The 11,642-nt window shown below is 43.3% G+C and overlaps 1 protein-coding gene across 1 annotated transcript in view; it reads left to right on the top strand.

Annotated features, from left to right (window-relative positions):
* Nucleotides 1-3,876, top strand: part of TSHZ1 (teashirt zinc finger homeobox 1) — a 112,985-nt gene extending 109,109 nt beyond the window's left edge. The window contains exon 3 of the transcript XR_007519165.1: nucleotides 3,703-3,876. The gene's annotated coding sequence lies outside the window, so the exon portion shown is untranslated. The remainder of the gene's footprint in view (nucleotides 1-3,702) is intronic.
* The last annotated feature ends 7,766 nt before the right edge of the window (nucleotides 3,877-11,642 follow it).

Raw genomic sequence — 11,642 nt, forward strand, 5'->3', positions numbered from 1 at the left:
TGCCTGAAACTGGACTTCCAATTCCAGCTCCCAGGCCCCAACCAACCTGCCATCCACAGTCTTCACCGTCACAGCTGAAACCTTGGAGATGTCCTTGAAAACTCTCTATCTCACACCCACATCCAGTCTATGAGGCAGTGTGGTAGGTTCTACCTTCACCTCAGACCTAGAAGCTGACTTCTGACTGCTACCTCCCTGCCCTCCTATGGTCTATTCCCAACACAGCAATTAAATCGATCCCTTCAAAACCTAAATTAGTCCATGTCTGTCTTTCATTCCAAAGTCCTTCCAGTGGCCTACTAGACCCTATGTGACTTGGTTTCTTGTTTCTGTCTGCCCTCATCTCCTGCTCCCCTTCCCCTGCTCCCCAGCAACACTGGCTTCTTGCCATTTCTCATGTTTGTCTGGCCAGCTCCAAACCGTGGAGCCTTTGCACTGGCAGTTCCCTCTGTCTGGAATGGCCTTCCCCAAGATATCTGCATGACCATCTTCCTCACCTCCTTTGTCCATTAGGTCCAACTCGACCACTCTCTTTAAAGTCATAGCTCCTCCGGAATAATTCCCCCATCCACACCCCAGAAGTCTAATTTCCGTTATTGCTTCATAAATGATTGGTTTGATTGATACTGGACTCTGGGTTCAAGTAAAATCCGTACATTGCAATTGGTTGATAACCCCTTAACCCCTTGCCGCTGAGTTGATTCCGACTCATAGCAATCCTATAGGACAGATTAGAACTGCCCCATACGGTTTTCAAGGAGCACCTGGTGGATTTGACCTGCTGACCTTTTGGTTAGCAGCCATAGCTCTTAACCACTACGCCACCATGGTTTCCATCGATTGATAAGTCCCTTAAATATCTTTTCTCCTATATGTTGTCCTTATTCCCTGCACTTTTTTTTTTTCCTTTCCTTGCAAGGTATCCACGGAGTAGACTGGGTAATTTGCCTTTGGAGCTTCTCACAGTCTAGCTTTTGCTGAATGCATCTCCATGGTGCCCTTTGACATGCTTTTTTGTTCCCTATACTGTATTTCCTGTAAATTGGTAGACTCATGATCAGATTTAAGTCTTCCAGAGACTTTTTTTAATGCCGATGTGAGCAAATATGAGTATATAGTCTTTTACCCTTTTGTGCATAAAAATATTTATGGCTGTTTCTTAGATAGATTTTCCAACAATTGTGCCTGTTTCAGCTCCGCCATCACCCTAATGTCCAGGGACCACGGAGCTGCCAATTCCAGAGCCTTCCTGGGGTTTTGTGCTGCATATTAGCTTGCCTCTGGACTTCCCCCCAGTGCTGGCTTCTTTGGTTTTCTTGGGTCAACTAAGTTTGTTATTGTTGCCCCATCTGCTTTAGAGCTTCCCACATTTGCTGCTGACATTGCTTTCACCCTCTTGTCCTAGAAAGTCTCCACTCCTCCCTTCTTTTTTTAATTGTTCTCCTGTCACATTAGAGTGGTTTCAATAAGGAGCAAATGCAAACACGTGTGTTTAATCCACCATCTTTACCAGGAAGTCACACCCTCTTTCTCCGTCAGTCCTATTTGAACATATGGCACTCCCCAACTCCTGGAAGCCACCAAGGACACACTCCCAGATCTGCCAGATGAAAGACCATCTTTCTTTATTGCTTCTCTGCCCCCAGTTGCTCGTGCTGTGATTGCTTCACTTTCTTCCAGGAACTTACTCCGGCATATGGAAGGAAAAAAAAAAATGGAAGAAGCCTTCTCCAATGTTGCTCATTCAGTTTAGGGAGAAACCATTTTTTTCTTTAGTAGCCACCATCTTGTTTCAGGTCCCTGTGTCCATGTCTCTAGCTCTTTTGACTCTTTTCCAGCTAGCCATTTAAGGTTTGTAGACTGTTCCCTGACAAATCCATAGATTTCCTTTCACTGGTCTAACTCATCACCCTAATTCTAACCCTGACTAACCAGGAACACGGCCATGAGTTTCCCCATAAAGAATTTACTCCAGCATTACTTTCACTTACTTATCTGGCATTCTCTGTTCCAGAAGTTTCTACGTATAAGAAAGCTGTGTGCTTTGTTGATATTATGATACTGATATTAATTATGGAGAAAGATTTCAGAATATTAAAGTACATCATCAAAGCAATCATTTTGTGCCTCACTGGTACAGATTTTGAGGCCTGTCAATACAGTCTCCAATCAAGACAATGTTCTAGTGTCCAGCATTTCATGTTTTATTTCATATTTCATGTTTTCAATGGAGTGACTTAAAAATGTTTTATTTCCTAGGCCGATAATTTGTATTTCCCTCTTCCTTAACTATGTGGTCTTAGCAGTACCACTCAAGCATTTGTCATTATAAAGTTCCATAAAGCTCTTCTGCAATAGTTTCTTTCAAGATTGAAAAAAGTAAACACATTCTCAAAATTCCACACTCTACTTTTGGAGAAGGCAGTCACCATGTTTCTCTTTTCTATACTACAGCTGCTCTACTCCACCCCACTGCCCTAGTCTGGCCTTAATTTTAAACCATTCCCCAACTTTTTTTTTTTTTTTAATATTGATCTCAGAAGTATCATTGAAGAAAAGATGTAGAGAAAGACTACTTGAGAGACAGAAATATGTTCGCATGCAATAATTATCTTCTATAGTTCCATTGCCAGGTGTGGGGGAGTTAGCAGTACTTCCGGCTTGCGTGTGGGCGTCTGCACACACACACACACACACTCGCACGATTTATTCTCAACAAGGGGCATGGAGTGAAGTTAACACGCAATTTCTATTAACAATAATGAGAATTGTGTATGTGAGTCTCCATCCACAGCACTGGAAATTTACCCCTTAGGGTCCACATAAATTTGAGCTGTTGACCATGTGAAATGTTCTTTTATGGGCAATAAGGGCACTGAGCAACAGCTACATGTTTTTCTAAACCTGGCCACCTACCAGTACATGTCTGCATAACTCTTCAGTTTGTCTTCCTGGAGTCCATTCAGAGCGTACACCTTGCTGATAGGGTAGAGGCAGTACCTACGGCGCTCCATCTCCCTGCAAAATCATGTATTAGAAGCATCTTTGTTATTAAATCGAGCCCTGGAACTACCGTTTCTCCTTTTAGGTATTTTGATTAGAAATCCTAAAGCTAATATAGTACAGTGAATTCTGTACTCTGTGCAATATATAGTGTACTATTTGGAAATGAAAGCTTTCACTATAAATAAATAGAATTTCTCCCACCTCCACCTCCACCTCCACCTCCACCTCCACCCCAGTACACACTGTTTCTGTCACACACACACACACACACACACACACACACACTGACCAATTGCCAGTAGAGTGTGGTGCTATGGGATTCTTCCCTTTCATTGGTATATGTAAATGCAGAGACTTTGGTTTTCCATATTCTTCGAAATCCCTCAATAATGAAAGCATCAGCAGACAGGCAGAAGCCCCACTGCCTGATCACTATCAATGATATTGATACATATTGATATGGATATTTGGTGTTTACCAGGCCACCAAGGCCTAAACACTTCCCCTGCCCCAAGTGACCTGCAGAATTCAGAGTGATTCAGCCCAACACAGAGCTCACCCAGACACAGAGATCCACTTGTCTTTGAAGACTTTGCTTACCAATATTGAACAGATAATTATTAATCAGTGGATGATATTATCACATAATTAGCTATAATTATTAACCACAGTGTTGCTGTATCTCCTTTTCCTAAGCATTCGTCATACATCTCCCCGCATGGATTGTGACCTCTGTGCATGTGGGATCATGTGTGATTCATGCCCCTGGTGCCTGGCTCATGTGGACCCTCCATACGTGCCTGGGGATTGGAAATTGGATTCAGGACTGGAGACTGATGAAACATGGATGCTCTGTCCGTGCTCTGAAGGCCCAAGACCAAATGGGTGAGTCCATATTGGCCCAAGGGCCCGCTTTGGAGCCACTGTTTCTCGTTGACATGAATTTTGGCCGACAGGCGATAGCATTCTCTATTTGCTCTTCAGTGTGTCCATGGGTCTTCAAAGTAGCGACTGGTTGTGTTTTGGATACAGAGCCTCCATGTGGGGGAAGGGACAATTGGTTCACAGTTCTCTTTCACAGTCTTTGTGGGCTGTGGGGTTCAGTGCTTTTGCTTAACTTTACATAAAGACTTCAGGGCCTGACCAAACTTATCTTACTTCTAGTGTAAAGTCTGATATTGTTTTTTTTCAGTGTAGTTCAATTTGAAAATTATACTTAAAAAAAAAGGGAAGAAAAATAATGGGACTCAGTTTAATCCTTAGCACACCGATGTCATTCCATTTTGGGATTTGTTGGAGTCAGATGTGACACGATTGTGTTATTTGTCATGGAATTGAGGATATGGGGCTAGGAGGGAAGGTTGAAACAGGCCAGCACACCACCCGCATCTGTCAAGAGCAGCACATGGTGCATGAGACCCGCTCTCTAGACTTTCCCAGTGCATAGGCAGATGCTTGTCTCTTTGATAATGACACTGGTTCCCACCCTGTGAGGGGGCCTAGAATCATACGGTCTGGTTCTTTGAGTTCTTAAAACAAACAAACCAACCAAAAACCAAACCAAACCCAGGGGAGTTAAAATGGAAACTCATAGAATGTTCCATCCCAGTTTTAGGGCTGGGTGTTCCCTAAGTCCTGTGGGTAAAGTGGCCTCATCTCTCTGCTCCTTCTCTGCTCTTTCAAGTCTACCTAACAAGGTGGGAGGAGGCTCTGAGCCAGGGCCCAGCCTGGACAGGTCGAGGAGACACTGGAAACTTCTAAACAGCTTATAAAGTCTCTTGAGGGTGGGGCTATATTTTATTGTTCGCTACTTGGCCTGAACCTGACTTAGCTTTTAAAAATTGTTTTTGGAGTACTTTATATTAATTTTACTAGAAAGAAAAATGGTTCAGTAGGGCTTACCGTGAAAAATAAGTCTTCCCCTGATTGGCGTCCTCACCCCTCAGCTGCCTTGAGGGAGGCCAGCCATGTTGGTGATGTCTATGTAGCCTTCGGGGCTATCCCACACATAAACAGGCGAGCCAGAACAGGCTCTCACCAGCTCTTGTTGACTGTTGTTCCCTTGAACCAAAAACCAAACCAGTTGCTGTTGAGCTGACCCCGACTCATGGTGACCCTAAGTTAGAGTAGGAATGCTCTCCATAAGGTTTTCAATGGCTGATTTTCAGAAATAGATCGCTAGACCTTTCTTTGGAGGCACTACTGGGTGAATTTGATCTGTCAACCCTGTTTTTTTTCTTTTTTTTTAAATTGCCAACCTTTTGGTTAGTAGTTGAGCACTTAACTGTTTGTGCCACCAAGAGACCCCCTTAGCAGGCCAGAAACAGCTTCTGCCTACTCACATGGACACTTTCCTGAGCTGAGCTGAGAACAGTTTTGGAGTAGGGGCAAGGTGTCAAGCAGTTTGTCTTTCATGAAGACAAATTTATTTGCAGTAAATAACAAACATATCAGCCACATTCGCTGAAGGCGTCCATGAATGACCTGTGCTCACATTTATTTACTTCTTATTTTACTTTAGGTGAAGGTTTACAGAGCAGATTAGTTTCCCATTAAACAAGTTAATTAATACACAAATTGTTTTGTGACATTGGTTGCCCATCCTGTGATGTGTCAACACTCTCACCTTCTCCACCCAGGGCTCCCTGTTTCCATTTGTCCAGTTTTTCTGTCCCTTCCTGCCTTCTCTCTTTGCTTTTGTGCTGATGTGCCCATTAGTCTGGAATACATGATTGAACTATGAAGCATGTCTCTCATGTGTGTTTTTGTTGGCCCTATACGCCTGTCTAATCTTTGGCTGAAGTCACAGGAATGACTTCAGTACCGAGTTAAAAGGTTGTCCGGGGGCCATACTCTCAGAATTTCTCCAGCCTCTGTCAGACACGCAAGTCTGGTCTTCTTTTGTGTGTGTGTGTGTGGGTTTGAATTTTGTTCTGTGTTTTTCTCCTGCTCTCTCTGGGACTCTCCATTGTGATCCCTGCCAGAGCAGTCAGTGGTGGAAACCAGCTACCATCTAGTTGTTCTAGGCACAGTATGATGGTAGTTGTGGTAGTTGTGGTCCACTAGTCCTTTGAATTAAACTTTCCCTTGTGTCTTTGGTTTTCTTCATTCTCCTTTGCTCCAGCAGGGATGGGACCAGTAGAAGTATCTTAGATGGCTGCTCACAGACTTTTAAGACCTGGTACTCACCACAGTCGGATATAGAGCATTTTCTTTATGGATTATGTTGTGCCAGTTGACTTAGATTTCCCCAAGACCATGATCCCCAGCCCTCAGCCCAGTAACTCGGTCCCTCAGGGAGTTTGGATGTAAAGGTAGTAGGCTTTTCATGGATAATTTCAGTCTCATTCCCTGCAAGAACTCTTGGCAAAAAAATCCAAATGGTGTAAGTGACACAAATTCATTACAGACTAAACTGAGTTCTTCAAAGTGGTATTCCGTAAATGGAACAGGGGCTTTTAGGAGCTTTTTTCAAATACGCCACTTTAGTTGAGTGTGGAGAACTGCAAATATTTTTCAAAGAACTTGTATGTGTTGCATACAGATAACTCTTCAGTGATAAATTAATGTATGGGGTATCCTCTAGTCCTGCCAGAGTATTTAGTTTTTTAAGTTAGGTTTTGGTCTATTCCATTTTAAATATATTCATTCCATCCATTCATCCGTCCGTCCGTCTACCCACCCAATCTTTACTTCCCTCCACACTCCCTTTGCTTTCCTAGGCTGTGACCTGGCCCCATGGAGAGAGGCTAAAGCTTATGGTGTTGGTAGTCACTGCTGGTGAGACCCAAGGACAGCCCTTCCAGGAGTCTGGTTTTATTCTGGGGTTCCTGCATAACTTTAATATTCAAAGAAACTCATTTTTATTGGCACAATTTCAGAATGATGGGGGAGAAATTTGGGGGCAGGGTCTCCTCAATACCCTTCATGTTGTTGTTGTTGTTAGGTGCCATCGAGTCAGTTCCGACTTGTAGAGACCCTATGCACAACAGAACAAAACACTGCCTGGTCCTGCGCCATCCTTACCATCGTTGTTATGCTTGAGCTCATTGTTGCAGCCACTGTGTCAATCCACCTTGTTGAGAGTGCTCCTCTTTTCCGCTGACCCTGTACTCTGCCAAGCATGATGTCCTTCTCCAGGGACTGATCCCTCCTGACAACATGTCCAAAGCATGTAAGACACAGTTTTGCCATCCTTGCCTCTAAGGAGCATTCTGGCCACACTTCTTCCAAGACAGATCTGTTCGTTCTTTTGGCAGCCCATGGTATATTCAATATTCTTCGCCAACACCACAATTCAAAGGCGTCAACTCTTCTTCGGTCTTCCTTATTCATTGTCCAGCTTTCACATGCATATGATGTGATTGAAAATACCACGGCTTGGGTCAGGCGCACCTTAATCTTCAGGGTGACGTCTTTGCTCTTCAACACTTTGAAGAGGTCCTTTGCGGCAGATTTGCCAATGCAATGTGTCTTTTGATTTCTTGACAGCTGCTTCCATAGCTGTTGATTGTGGATCCAAAGTAAAATGAAATCCTTGACAACTTCAGTCTTTTCTCCGTTTATCATGATGTTGCTCATTGGTCCAGTTGTGAGGATTTTTGTTTTCTTTATGTTGAGGTGTGATCCATGCTGAAGGCTGTGGTCTTTGATCTTCATTAGTAAGTGCTTCAGATCCTCCTCATTTTCGGCAAGCAAGGTTGTGTCATCTGCATAACGCAGGTTGTTAATGAGACTTCCTCCAATCCTGATGCCCCGTTCTTCTTCATATAGTCCAGCTTCTCGTATTATTTGTTCAGCATACAGATTAAATAGGTATGGTAAAAGAATACAACCCTGACACACACCTTTCCTGACTTTAAACCAATCAGTACCCCCTTTAATTCTGTCCGAACAACTGCCTCTTGATCTATGTAAAGGTTCCTTATGAGCACAATTAAGTGTTCTGGAATTCCCATTCTTTGCAGTGTTATCCACAGTTTGTTATGATCCACACAGTCGAATGCCTTTGCATAGTCAATAAAACACAGGTAAACATCCTTCTGGTATTCTCTGCTTTCAGCCAGGATCCATCTGACATCAGCAATGATATCCCTGGTTCCATGTCCTGTTCTGAAACTGGCCTGAATTTCTGGCAGTTCCCTGTTGATATATTGCTGCAGCCGCTTTTGAATGATCATCAACGAAATTTTGCTTGCGTGTGATATTAATGATATTGTTCTATAATTTCCACATTCGGTTGGATCACCTTTCTCGGGAATAGGCATAAATATGGATCTCTTCCAGTCAGTTGGCCAGGAAGCTGTCTTCCGTATTCCTTGACATAGACAAGTGAGCACCTCCAGTGCTACATCTGTTTGTTGAAACATCTCAATTGATATTCCATCAATTCCTGGAGCCTTGCTTTTCGCCAATGCCTTCAGAGCAGCTTGGACTTCTTCCTTCAGTACCATCGGTTCCTGATCATATGCCACCTCTTGAAATGGTTAAATATCGACTAATTATTTTTGGTATAATGACCCTGTGTATTCCTTCCATCTTCTTTTGATGCTTCCTGGGTCGTTTAATATTTTCCCCATGGAATCCTTCACTAGTGCAACTCAAGGCTTGAATTTTTTCTTCAGTTCTTTCAGCTTGAGAAATGCTGAGTGTGTTCTTCCATTTTGGTTTTCCATCTCCAGCTCTTTGCACATGTCATTATAATACTTTATCTTCTTGAGAGGCCCTTTGAAATCTTCTGTTCAGTTCTTTTACTTCATCAATTCTTCCTTCTGCTTTAGCTGGTTGACGCTCAAGAGCAAGTTTCAGAGTCTCCTCTGACATCCGTCTTGGTTTTTTCTTTCTTTCCTGTCTTTTCAGTGACCTCTTGCTTTCTTCATGGATGATGTCCTTGATGTCATTCCACAACTTGTCTGGTCTTTGGTCACTAGTGTTCAATGCATTAAATCTGTTCTTGAGATGGTCTCTAAATTCAGGTGGGATATACTAAAGGTCATATTTTGGCTGTCGTGGACTTGCTCTGATTTTCTTCAGTTTCAGCTTGAACTTGCATATGAGCAATTGATGGTCTGTTCCAGTCGGCTCCTGGCCTTGTTCTGACTGATGGTATTGAGCTTTCCCATCATCTCTTTCCACAGATGTAGTCAATTTGATTTCTGTTGGTGAAAGAAGGTATTTGCAATGAAGAAGTCATTGGTCTTGCAAAATTCTATCATTCTATCTCTGGCATTGTTTCTATCAGCAAGGCCATACTTTCCAACTACTGATCCTTCTTCTTTGTTTCCAACTTCTGCATTCCAATCGCCCGTAATTATCAATGCATCTTGATTGCATGTTCGATCAATTTCAGACTGTAGTAGCTGATAAAAATCTTCTATTCATCTTTGGCCCTAGTGGTTGGTGTGTAAATTTGAATAATAGTCGTATTAACTGGTCTTCCTTGTAGGCGTATGGATATTATCCTATCACTGACAGCGTTGTACTTCAGGATAGATCTCGAAATGTTCCTTTTGACGATGAATGCAACACCATTCCTCTTCAAGTTGTCATTCCCAGCATAGTAGACTATATGATTGTCCAATTCAAAATGGCCAATAGCAGTCCATTTCAGCTCACTAATGCCGAGGGTATCGATGTTTATGCGTTCCATTTCATTTTTGACGATTTCCAATTTTCCTAGATTCATACTTTGTACATTCCAGGTTCCGATTATTAATGGATGTTTGCAGCTGTTTCTTCTCATTTTGAGTCATGTCACATCAGCAAATAAAGGTCCCGAAAGCTTGACTCCATCCACGTCATTAAGGTCAACTCTACTTTGAAGAGGCAGCTCTTCCCCAGTCATCTTTTGAGTGCCTTCCAACCTGGGGGACTCATCTTCCGGTACTATATCAGACAGTGTTCTGCTTCTATTCATAAGGTTTTCACTGGCTAATGCTTTTCAGAAGTAGACTGCTAGGTCCTTCTTCCTAGTCTGTCTTAGTCTGGAAGCTCAGCTGAAACCTGTCCTCCATGGGTGACCCTGTTGGTATCTGAATACCGGTGGCATAGCTTCCAGCATCACAGCAACACACAAGCCCTCATAGTATGACAAACTGTCAGACACATGGGGACCCGTCATATTACAGTGAATTTATGAAGGTTGGGGCAGGAATTCTCTGTAATTCTTCAGAGAGCACCTAGCTGTTCAGATTACATCCATGGTGGGTCTAATGATCTGGTGGCGATCTCCCTTCCAGTCTATGGAATATTCTGAAGATGTGTATAGAGGGAGGGGGCATTGGTTTGCTTCTTTGAGCTTTCCAGCAGCTCCCAAGTTTTAGCTAGTTGCCTTCACCCTCATGAAAATGGCTATCATCAGTTTACTTCCTATGTTCTTGGTTTCTTCCCTCCTCTTTGCCTCAAATGCTTTTCTACCTCTCCACTTAGTTAATTCCTACTCATCCTTAAAACATGAGCTCAGTCGCCAGCTCTCTCTGGGAGACTTCCAAGGGATGGGTTAGGTGCATGTTCTCGGACTTTGAAAATGTCCTGTGCATGTCTTTTTAACCTTGTCAAGAGCAAGGATATGCACCCTCATTGCTTTAGGGGGCTGGAGGCCATTGTAGGTGCTCTGTAAACATTTACTGAATGAATTAGTGAATTACATGAATTAGGCATTGGCGACATATTTCAGGAGGCAGCAGGGCTTTAGTCATAGGGCTGGGACTCAGGGGGCTAGGCTACAGGGAAAGATGGTCAAGGGGCTCTGACTCAAGGGAGCCTGGCAGGACTGGAAGCAGATTTATGGTGAAGTTAATGGAGCTTGAATGTGCATGGTCCCTTCTATGGCCCTGGGAGCAATGTCTTCGCATGGCTGTGTGATTTCCAGATAATATTTTATTATTTTTCTTTCAGAAAGCCAAACCACCCGCTGCTGTCAAGTCGATTCCAACTCATAGCGACCCTACAGGACAGAGTAGTACTACCCCATAGAGTTTCCAAGGAGCGCCTGGTAGATTCGAACTGCTGACCGCTTGGGTAGCAGCTGTACCACTTAACCACTATGCCACCAGGTTCCCATTTTTCGTTCAGACACTCCCCTAAATAATGTAAACATTAAAAAAAAAAGTTGTGGTCAAGTCAGCTTCAATTCATGGTGCCCCCATGTGTGTCAGAATAGAACTGGGCTCCGTAGGGTTTTCGGTGGCTGATTTTTCAGAAGTAGATCACCAGACCTTTGTTCTGAGGTACTTCTTGGTGGGCTTGAACCTCCAATCTTTCAGTTAGCAGCCAAGTGCTTAACCACTGAACCACCAGGGCTCCTTAAGATAGCTGTAAACCCAAACCAAAAAAAATAGAAAAAAGAAACCAAACCTGTTGCCGCTGAGTCAATTCCAACTCATAGCGACCCTATAGGACAGAGTAGAACTGCCCCATATGGTTTCCAAGGAGTGGCTGGTGGATTCAAACTGCTGACCTTTTGGTTAGCAGCTGTAGCTCGTAACCACTGCTCCACCAGGGCTCCAATATAAACATCCCAGAAAAAACCCAGTGCCGTATAGGGCCTCAGAAAACCTGCATCTGCCCCTTGGCAGGGTTAATAGCTGACTCCTTTGTGATGAAAGTTTGAAGATAAAGAGAAGCAAAACAACCAA

The sequence above is a fragment of the Elephas maximus genome, chromosome 11 (assembly GCF_024166365.1).
Source record: "Elephas maximus indicus isolate mEleMax1 chromosome 11, mEleMax1 primary haplotype, whole genome shotgun sequence".
NCBI lineage: Eukaryota > Metazoa > Chordata > Mammalia > Proboscidea > Elephantidae > Elephas > Elephas maximus.